Genomic DNA, 10,270 nt, shown 5'->3' on the forward strand with positions numbered 1-10,270 from the left:
CCGGTTTCCAATGTAAGGCTCAATGATTCATTAGTTGCGTATAACACCCAGTGCACCATGCAATACGTGCCCTCCTTACTACCCATCACGGGTCTATCCCATTCCCCTACCCCCCTCCCTTCTGAGGCCCTCAGTTTGTTTCTCATAGTCTATAGTCTCTCATGTTTCATTCCCCCTTCTGATTACCCCCCCTTTTTATCCCTTCCTTCCCTACTGATCATCCTACTTCTTATGTTCCATAGATGAGAGAAATCATATGATAGTTGTCTTTCTCTGCTTGACTTATTTCACTTAGCATTATCTCCTCCAGTGCCGTCCATGTTGCAGCAAATGTTGAGAATTTGTTCTTTTTGATAGCTGAGTAATATTCCATTGTATATATGGACCACAACTTCTTAATCCAGTCATCTGTTGAAGGGCATCTCGGCTCCTTCCATGATTTAGCTATGGTGGACATTGCTGCTATGAACATTGGGGTGCATATGGCCCTTCTCTTCACTACATCTGTATCTTTGGGGTAAACACCCAGTAGTGCAATGGCTGGATCATAGGGTAGCTCTATTTTTAACTTTTTAAGGGACGTCCACACTGTTTTCCAGAGTGGCTGTACCAACTTGCATTCCCACCAACAATGTAGGAGGGATCCTCTTTCTCCACATCCTCTCCAACAATTGTTGTCTCTTGCTTTGTCTATTTTTGCCATTCTAACTGGCGAAGGCGGTATCTCAGTGTGGTTTTGATTTGAATTTCCCTGATGGCTAACGATTTTGAACATTTTTTCATGTGTCTGTTAGCCATTTGTATGTCTTCATTGGAAAAGTGTCTGTCCCTATCTTCTGCCCATTTATTGATTTGTTTATTTGTTTCTCATGTATTGAGTTTGAGAAGTTCTTTGTAGATCTTGGATACCAGTCCTTTATCTGTAGTGTCATTTGCAAATATATTCTCCCATTCCGTGGGCTGCCTCTTAGTTTTTTTGACTGTTTCCTTGGCTGTGCAGAAGCTTTTTATCTTGATGAAGTCCCATAAGTTCATTTTATCTTCTGTTTCTCTTGCCATTGGGGATGTGTCATGAAAAAGGTTGCTTTGGCCGATGTCGTAGAGGTTGCTGCCTATGTTCTCCTCTAGGATTTTGATGGATTCCTGTCTCACATGGAGGTCTTTCATCCATTTGGAGTTTATCTTTGTGTATGGTGTGAGAGAGTGGTCAAGTTTCATTCTTTTGCATGTAGCTGTCCAATTTTCCCAGCACAATTTATTGAAGAGACTGTCTTTTTCCCACTGGATGTTTTTTCCCGCTTTATCAAATATTAGTTGCCCAAAGAGCCGAGGGTCCATTTCTGGGTTCTCTATTCTGTTCCATTGGTCTATGTGTCTGTTTTTTGTGCCAGTACCATGCTGTCTTTGTGATCACAGCTTTGTAGTACAGTTTGAAATCCGGCATTGTGATGCCCCAGGTTTGTTTTTCCTTTTCAACAGTTCCTGGGGCACCTGGGTGGCACAGCGGTTAAGCGTCTGCCTTCAGCTCAGGGCGTGATCCCAGCATTATGGGATCGAGCCCCACATCAGGCTCTTTCACTATGGGCCTGCTTCTTCCTCTCCCACTCCCCCTGCTTGTGTTCCCTCTCTCACTGGCTATCTCTATGTCTGTCAAATAAATAAATAAAATCTTAAAAAAAAAAGAAACAGTTCCTCGGAGATTCGGGACCTTTTCTGTTTCCATACAAATTTAAGGACTATTTGTTCCAGTTCTTTGAAAAATGTCCTCGGTATTTTGATCGGGATAGCATTGAAAGTGTAGATTGCTCTGGGTAGCATGGACATTTTAACTATGTTAATTCTTCCGATCCATGAGCATGGAATATTTTTCCATCTCTTTATATCTTCCTCAATGTCTTTCAAGAGTGATTTATAGTTTCTAGAATATAGGTCCTTTACGTCTCTGGTTAAGTTAATTCCAAGGTAACGTATGGTTTTTGGTGCTATTGTAAATGGGATGGATTCCCTAATTTCTCTTTCTTCGGTCTCGTTATTCATGTATAGAAATGCAACTGATTTCTGAGCATTGATTTTGTATCCTGCTACGTTACTGAATTGCTCTATAACTTCTAATAGTTTGGGAGTGGCTTCTTTTGGGTTTTCCATATAGAGTATCATGTCATCTGCAAAGAGAGACATTTTAAATTCTTCTTTGCCGGTTTGGATACCTTTGATCCCTTTTTGTCATCTGATTGCTGTTGCAAGGACTTCTAGTACTATGTTGAATAATAATGGTGAGAGTGGGCATCCTTGTCATGTTCCTGATCTTAAGGGAAGGTCTTCCAGCTTTTCCCCATTGAGAATAATATTAGCAGTAGGCTTTTCATAGATGGCTTTTATGAGATTGAGAAATGTACCTTCTATTCCTACACTCTGAAGGGTTTTAATCACGAAAGGATGCTGTATTTTGTCAAATGCTTTTTCGGCATCAATTGAGAGGATCATATGGTTCCTGAGTCTTTTCTTGTTGATATGATGTATCACGCTGATTGATTTGAGAATATTGAACCACGCTTTCATCCCAGGTATGAGTCCCACTTGATTATGATGGATAATCCTTTTAATGTACTGTTGGATTCTATTAGCAAGTATCTTGTTGAGGATTTTGGCATCCATATTCATTAGGGTAATCGATCTGTAATTCTACTTTTTGAGGTTGTCTTTGCCTGGTTTGGTGGTCAAGGTAATATTGGCCTCATAGAATGAGTTTGGTAGCTTTCCTTCTGTTTCTATTTTTTGAAATAGCTTTAGGAGAATAGGTATTATTTCTTCTTTGAATGTTTGGTAGAATTCCCCAGGAAAACTGTCCGGGCCTGGAGTTTTGTTATTCGGAAGGTTGTTTATCACTGACTCAATTTCCCAGAAGATGATCTTCCCATTCCTCAATGGCAGGAAGAGAGGGACAAATAGACCTGTGCTCTGTATAATTTTAACAGTTCTCAGGGACATCCTTACTTTAAATGACAGCCTCTCATTCCTGTTAGTCCAGGTGGGAATCATTTATCCAAAAATGACCTTGTCTTACTCAACTCAGTGTCCACCATACTCTAGTCAACATGATCCACCTTTGTGGGATATTGTTCTGCATGTCAGTGTTTGAGAAAACAGCAACTCACTGAACAGCTGAAGATCTAGCTGAAGGAATGAGGAGAAAAGGAACATGTTGTTTTTCCAGTGCCCCTTCTTGTGGACCCCATATCCAAGGACGTTGAGAAGGGGATTTGGCATTGAGACTCTATGGTATGTAGAAGCTCCCCTCCCCTCAGAACAATGAATCCCTATCCTGGATTCAGCCCTGTCTCCCTGACAGAGTGGGTTCTTTCCAACATGGTTCCATTTTCCACCTGGGAACAGAAGGCTTCTCTCCATTCCTCAGGGTTCCCCACTGTATCTGATTTTCATTAGGAGTCAGCCCAGATTCTACCTGGTATCCCAGTTATGACAAGTCACTAAATATACATACACATCATATATATCCAAAGATTCTCTATCCCTTAATTGAACCTTGTGTAGACCAGAGAAAACCTGTTTCAATAACCAATTGTTCTCAGTTTGCCAGAATTTTCCTAGATTTAGCAATGAAAGTGCCACGTCCTAGCAGTGCCCTCACTCTGGGGCAATTCAGGATGCAAGGTCAGCTTACCTGAGAACTCAGTCTCTCTCATTCTGTTCTCTCCCTTAGTTAATTTTCCAAATCTGTTTCCAGTTGGCTCCTTTTTTCCTCCAATAAATGCTCAATACCTTCATGTGTTAATCATCCAGGCTGGGAATTTGCCACAACAGACCCCGAAGCATCTGGGTCACATCACAGTGTGATTGAGCATTTGCTTTTGAGGACACAGCATAAAGACTTTAGTTAGTCCCTCATGTTTGTGGAAGGCTGTACACAGACTGTATCTGCATGTTGGATGTGTGCCGTTGTGGAGAAAACCTGTACGAGGTAGAGGGGCCACTGTCTGGTTATTCTCTATGGTATCTGGTATAAGTGTGCTTCCAGACTGGAATGACATCAATAGGACCTTTAGCAAATATTGACATGTGCATAGGAGGGTAGGAGGCACCATTGCCTATTCTAATGAGTCTCTCTTAAGGTGGGGCCAAAATATCTTTCTGAGAAAGTATTTAGTATGTTAATTATAGATCACCTTACAGAATATTCCTGCGTATAGATATTGTGTGAACAGGATGGCTCCAATATGACATAATGGAGCTGCTGTAGCCCTTTGTGTCTTGAGTGTGTGGAGACTCAAGTTGTAGGAACAGCCTCTTGGGTATTCTGAAACGGTGAATCAGTATACACTTAAATACATTTATGAAAAGATGAGAGAGTGGTCGCTACTTTCAAAATTAGGTAAAATTGGTGTGCGAGATTTTAATAGTTTTAGGTGGAGAGAGGTCACTTTTTAAAACATGTTTTTTAATTAAGTAATTTATGACCTTGAGAGAAAGAGAGAGAAAATGAGAGAGAAAGCACGAGTGGGGAGAGGGAGAGGGAGAAGCCTACTCCCGCTGAGCAGTGAGTCTGACCCAGGGCTTCATCCCAGAACCCTGGATCATGAACTGAGCCAATGGCAGACCCTTAACTAACTGTCACACTATCAGGAACCCTGTAACAAGGCTGTGGAGGAAGAAAATCTACCTGGTCTTGAGAAGCGGGTCCAAGCCACCTGGTGTGGTAGGTGACCTATTCCATTCCTGAGGAAGATGGAGACAAAGACAAATGAACTCTAATGCATTGAGGAGGGACCTAGGGACCTGGTAGTGACTGGAGCGGAAGAAGGAAGGAACAGAAGGATAACAGGAAGGATTCCAGCTCTTACTCAGCTGCCTTCCCTGGTGCTTGGGTTGCACGATCTGTGGCCCCCAAGGGGAAGCATGGACCTGGATTTGGGAAAGGTCATGGCTGTGATTTACCCTGACCTGCATGAAGTCCCAAGAGCTGATTCTTCTTGAGTCCTGCAAGGAAGGACCACGTGAGATGGTTGATCCAAATCTATTGTGTCTCAATAAGTTCTTACTCAAAATCCAAAAACACCCCCAGGCCTCAGGCTCAGAGCCTTGTGATGAAGGTAACCAAACAATGCATGAGAACCCACCTTACTGAGGTGCAGAGGAAAGCTGTGAGACGTGTGAACAACTCCAGCTGTTTTTGGTGCTTACAAAGAAAGAGTGAATCTCTTCTAATTCCAGCCCTTCTGGATTTTTTCCCACCGTCAATGCACACAGCACAAAGGTAAGTTCTGGGATTATTTGTCAAATACATGGGGACTCTCACAGTAGGAACTAAGGGAAATTCCAAGTCTGGCTCCATTTCCTGGGCAGTGACATGCACTCTGCCTTAGAAAATCCATGTCAAAATGTTTTAATCCTTCATCCAAGTGCTTCTGCTTTAGATGCAGAAATTTGTAGAATGAAGGGTCAGATAGGAGGAGGTAAGGACAGGCTGGTGGGAAGCATAATTGCTTGAAGACCCCTCACGTTCTGAGGCTGGGGGAAGGTATAAGAGAGTTGTGGGGGAGCCAGGCCTGAGATTAGGGCTCAGAAGGCAGTGCCTTTGGGACCATCTCCACCATGGCCTGGATTCAGGTCTTCCTCACCCTCTTCACCCGGGGCACATGGAGCCTCCAGGAAGGACCACAGGGACATCTGGGCTGGCATTTTGTCTTCCTTTCCTCAGTTTCTTTGAGGCCCCAGCAATGATCTCATGAGAGTGTGTTACTTTGAGTTAAGGGCCCCTCATTTTCCATTTCGTCTGCTCTGGATATTGTATCTTTCTTTTTTTCCCACTTTCTATAGTTATGGAAGCATCTTGCTTCATTCAACCTGAATGATAAGGATCTTGGCATTAATTTTTGTTTTATTTCAATTTACTTTAGCTTTATTGAATATCTGTTATGATTATATTTGTGAAAATGGCCACTTTGTTCCCATTCAGGGCAGTCTTGCTTCTTATTTGTATTTCATGCTTTCTTTTGAGGTCACAAAAATGCAGAATAATAAAATCAAATAGTGTCCCCTGCACCATGATGTCCTGAATTTGTTCTAACAGAGCATGAATTGTACTAACAGAGCATGGATCAGAATAAATTCAGCTTCCGTAAGTACCACACAAGAAGAACCTGGACACCTGGATTGTACCCAGGGAACCTCTCTATAGTGATCTTAGGAGGCAATGATCTAATCTACAAGACTACTAACTGACCCCAAAACTAACTGATGGATTTAAGAGGTCATTAAGCAGTTACCATTTCATTATTATCTCATTAATACACATCATTAATTCTGAAGTAATAAAGGACACATAAGTTAAAAACACACATGAACAATGCTTTCAAATAAGAATGCTATCACTTTCTCCTGGTACAGATTTTATTTTCCACACCGCCATGTACGCCAATTATTTTCTCCCACCTTTGACCAAGGCATCACTTCTTTTGTGCTCTTCAACAGTCTTTCTTGGGGTATGAGCAAGGACGCTAAAATAGGGTTATCAAAACATTCACACTCTAGAAATATGCCCATTTTCTGAGTGTACATTCCCATTTCTGTTCTCACAAGGACTGTCAGCCTTGATTGGAGTCTTTGCCCCAAACCCATCTCTTTTAGACAACATGGTAGGTCAATGGGATGGACTGGTGATGGGTAGTAAGGAAGGCACGTGTTGCATGGTGCACTGGGTGTTATGCGCAACTAATGAATCATCGAACTCAACATCCAAAAACCAGGGATGTACTTTATGGTGACTAAATAATATAATAAAAAATATTATTATAAAAAAAAAGAAAACATGATAGGTCAAAACTCCCTTTGTGGATGAAAAGAGTGTACTTCAGAAGACACACAGCTCTGAGTGGGAATTCCTTTCAATATGCACTAAGGGATAGGATGAAGAATGTCCAAGTCCCTGTGAGCCATGGATACACTCTCTGCAGAATTTCTGGGGAGAGTCACAGCCTCTGCTCTGTGTGATATGACTCCAGAAGGTAACTCTTTCAAACTCCTCAACAGGAGAACAGAGGCCGAAGGAGATGCCTACTCAGTGCAATGACCACAACTCTCAGGAAAATCCTGACTTTACATGCCTCCATCTCCTACACCAGTGCAGATTGGCCTAGAGAAAGGACGCTTGAATTATCATTCACTTACTCTCTTCTCTATTGTGCTATAATCAGTATGACCCTCCTTGAACACAGGCAGCAACCTCTTTGACCTTGTCTGCAATCACTTCCTGCTAGACATGATTAAAGGCAAGGGAACTAAAAAGAAGACTGATCTCTTGGGATCCCATGAAGATAAAAGTCTTTGGGACAGCAAAGGAAACCATCGAGAAAACTAAAAGACAATCTACAGAATGAAGAATATATTTGCAAATGTCTTATCAGATAAATGGGTAGTACCCAAAATCTATCAAGAACTTATCAAACTCAACAACCCAAAAACAAATAATCCGGTCAAGAAATGGGCAGAAGACAGGAATGACATTTCTCAAAATAGTATAAACAAATGGCCAACAGACACATGAAAAATGCTCTACATCACTTGGCAGCAGGAAAATACAAACCAAAACCACAATGAGATGCCACCTCACACCAGGCAGAATGGCTAAAATTAACAAGACAGGAAACAACATATGTTGGCAAGGATTCCGAGAAAGCGGAACCCTCTTACACCGTTGGTGGGATCGCAAGCTGGTGCAGCCACTCTGGAAAACAATCTGCAGGTTCCTCTAAAAGTTGAAAATGGAGCTACCCTATGACCCAGCAATTGTATTACCAGGTATTATTCCAAAGATTACAAATGTAGTGCTCCGAAAGGGCACCTGCACCCCAGTGTTTATAGTAGCAATGTCCACAATAGCCAAAGAATGGAAAGAGCCCAGATGTCCACTGATAGATGAATGGATAAAGAGGATGTGATTTATAAATGTGTATGTACACACAGATATAAAATAGAATATTACTCAGCCATCAAAAGTATGAAATCTTTCCATTTGCAAGGATGGTTGGAACTAGAAGTTATTTGGCTGAGCAAAGTGAGTCAATCAGGAGAGACAATTATAATACGATTTAACTCACATGTGGAATTTAAGAAACAGAACAGAATCAGAGGGGAAGAGAGGGAAAATAAAATAAGACAAAATCAGAGAGGGAAACAAACCATGAGAGACTCTTAACTACAAGAAACAAACTGAGGGTTGCTGGAAGGGAGGTGGATAATGGGATGGGGTAACTGGGTGATGCGCATTAAGGAGGGCACTTGATATAATGAGCACTGGATGTTATATGCAACTTATGAAACACTTAACTCTACCTCTGAAACTAATTATACATTATATGTTAATTAATTGAATTCAAATTTAAAAAAATAAAAAAATTTAAAAAGAAGTCCATATCTTTTAGCGATATTAAAGGAATTACAGGGAAAAGAACGATGACCCTCCTTGCTGGTTTAATTCAGGAAAACAGCAGCAGGAGGCGGAAGAGATGCCTTTGGAGGGGCCAGGGGCCTGGTATTGAACAGGGAGGGCAAGGAAGCTGGAGTAGAGGAACACAGGAGAGATTTCCTGATCCCACTTAGCTATCTTCGCTGCTCCTTGGGTTGCACCATGGGAGGCCACCATGGGACAGTGAGGGCCTGCATTGGGAGAAGGGCATGGTTGTGGTTTACCCTGTCCTGATGAAGACCCAAGAACTCGTTCATCCATTGGACCCTCCTATAGGGGAAAAGGGATGGTGTTTTCCCCATGTGTTGCATTGTGTTTGGTCCAGGCCATGGGACACTGATTGAAAGATAGGAAACTCGCCATGGGTTTGATGTTGCATCAAATGTCAGTGCTTTCCCCCATCTATTCTCTGTGCTTCAGTTTTCTAGGGATGGGACCATCTAACCCTTTGCAGGGCCCCTGGGATTATGGTGGTATGCAGAGGGAGTAATGGCAGTGTCTTCTTCTTCTGACTTAAATGGAACCCAAAAGGGATAATGCTGATGTTAATATGGAAATTTGTCAGTTTGAGCCATAGGGAGTAGAAAAGGGGGGAAACTGGAAAAGAGTTTTGAAAGCTTTTAGAGGAGGTCCCACTGTGTCTGCTAACATCCCTCCATGCAGCAAAGTTGGAGAAGGGCCAGGGATTCGAGGACTAGGCAGTGCAGAGACAAAAGGGTGGCAGAACAGGGTCCCTGTCCTGGCACCAAGGCAGGAAGTAAGAGACCCAGGGGAGGGGCTTGTCCAGAGGAGATTGCTCAGGTCTCCTAGGGCAGACATGGTGCCCAGGTCAAGGCTGCTGGGGAGATTCAAAGCATTCTGCCCAGACCATGGGTGCAGTTTGGGGGTCCTTTTGGAGCTCTAGTCACTTGGCTCTGGCTTCTCCCAGTTTTCCCATCAGCATCCAGTCCCTGGAAGCCAACAGGGTTGACAAAGAAGGGCTTCAGCCAAATGTTGTCCTCCTTCCAAAGGGAGGGTCCCACTGTGTCAGCCAGAGGAAAATGAAGGGGTATGGTGGGCCCTAGGGAGTGGAAGGAGCAGAGGTCGAGGGGCTGGTGGTAGCAGAGAGTGTCTCCCTTGATCTCCTTTGTTTCATTGTCTACTGAGTGTGCTTAGAACCACTGAGCATCCTGATGGTTCTGTTTCGGAAGCTCTGACCCTGCCTCCCCCGTGTCTACTGCAAGGAAACCAGGAGGGAACTGGAGAGGGGCACAGCCTTGCCCTCCTCCCTCCTCAACTCCCAGACACCAGGGCGAGGGTTGCTGGGACGGGAAGAGGGAATCTGAGTCGGCCCTAGGTTCTCCAGGACTCCAGCAGGCACCAGCATATCCTCAGCACCTGGGGCAGAAGAACCCAGGTGCTGCTGCATGGTGTGGAGAAGGGAGAGTTAAGAGTAGAGCCTGAACCCCAGCCTTGCCAGGTGCACCTGAGTAGTTGTATCTCCCAGAGCACTAAGGAAGGGCAGAGTGTTCCAGGCACAGAGGCAGGGCCACGGCCCTCAGTGCACTGGGGGAGTTGGCAATGGGCAGATGTACTTCCTTGCACCACCACCCTGCAGGTCGTCCTCTCCACAGGCTCCCTGCTCAAGCTGATGGCCACATTGAATTGCTGTCCAGTTTATCCTTTCTCCTGTGTGTGTCCAGTTGCTGCTGCCTGTTGCGGGTTGTGATCATGAGGTTTTTCCAGTGATGTGTAGCTACTGCCTATTGTATGCATACATGACTCCGTATGCCTCATTGGTTGACAGTG

Source organism: Ursus arctos, unplaced genomic scaffold (assembly GCF_023065955.2).
Source record: "Ursus arctos isolate Adak ecotype North America unplaced genomic scaffold, UrsArc2.0 scaffold_34, whole genome shotgun sequence".
Lineage (NCBI taxonomy): Eukaryota > Metazoa > Chordata > Mammalia > Carnivora > Ursidae > Ursus > Ursus arctos.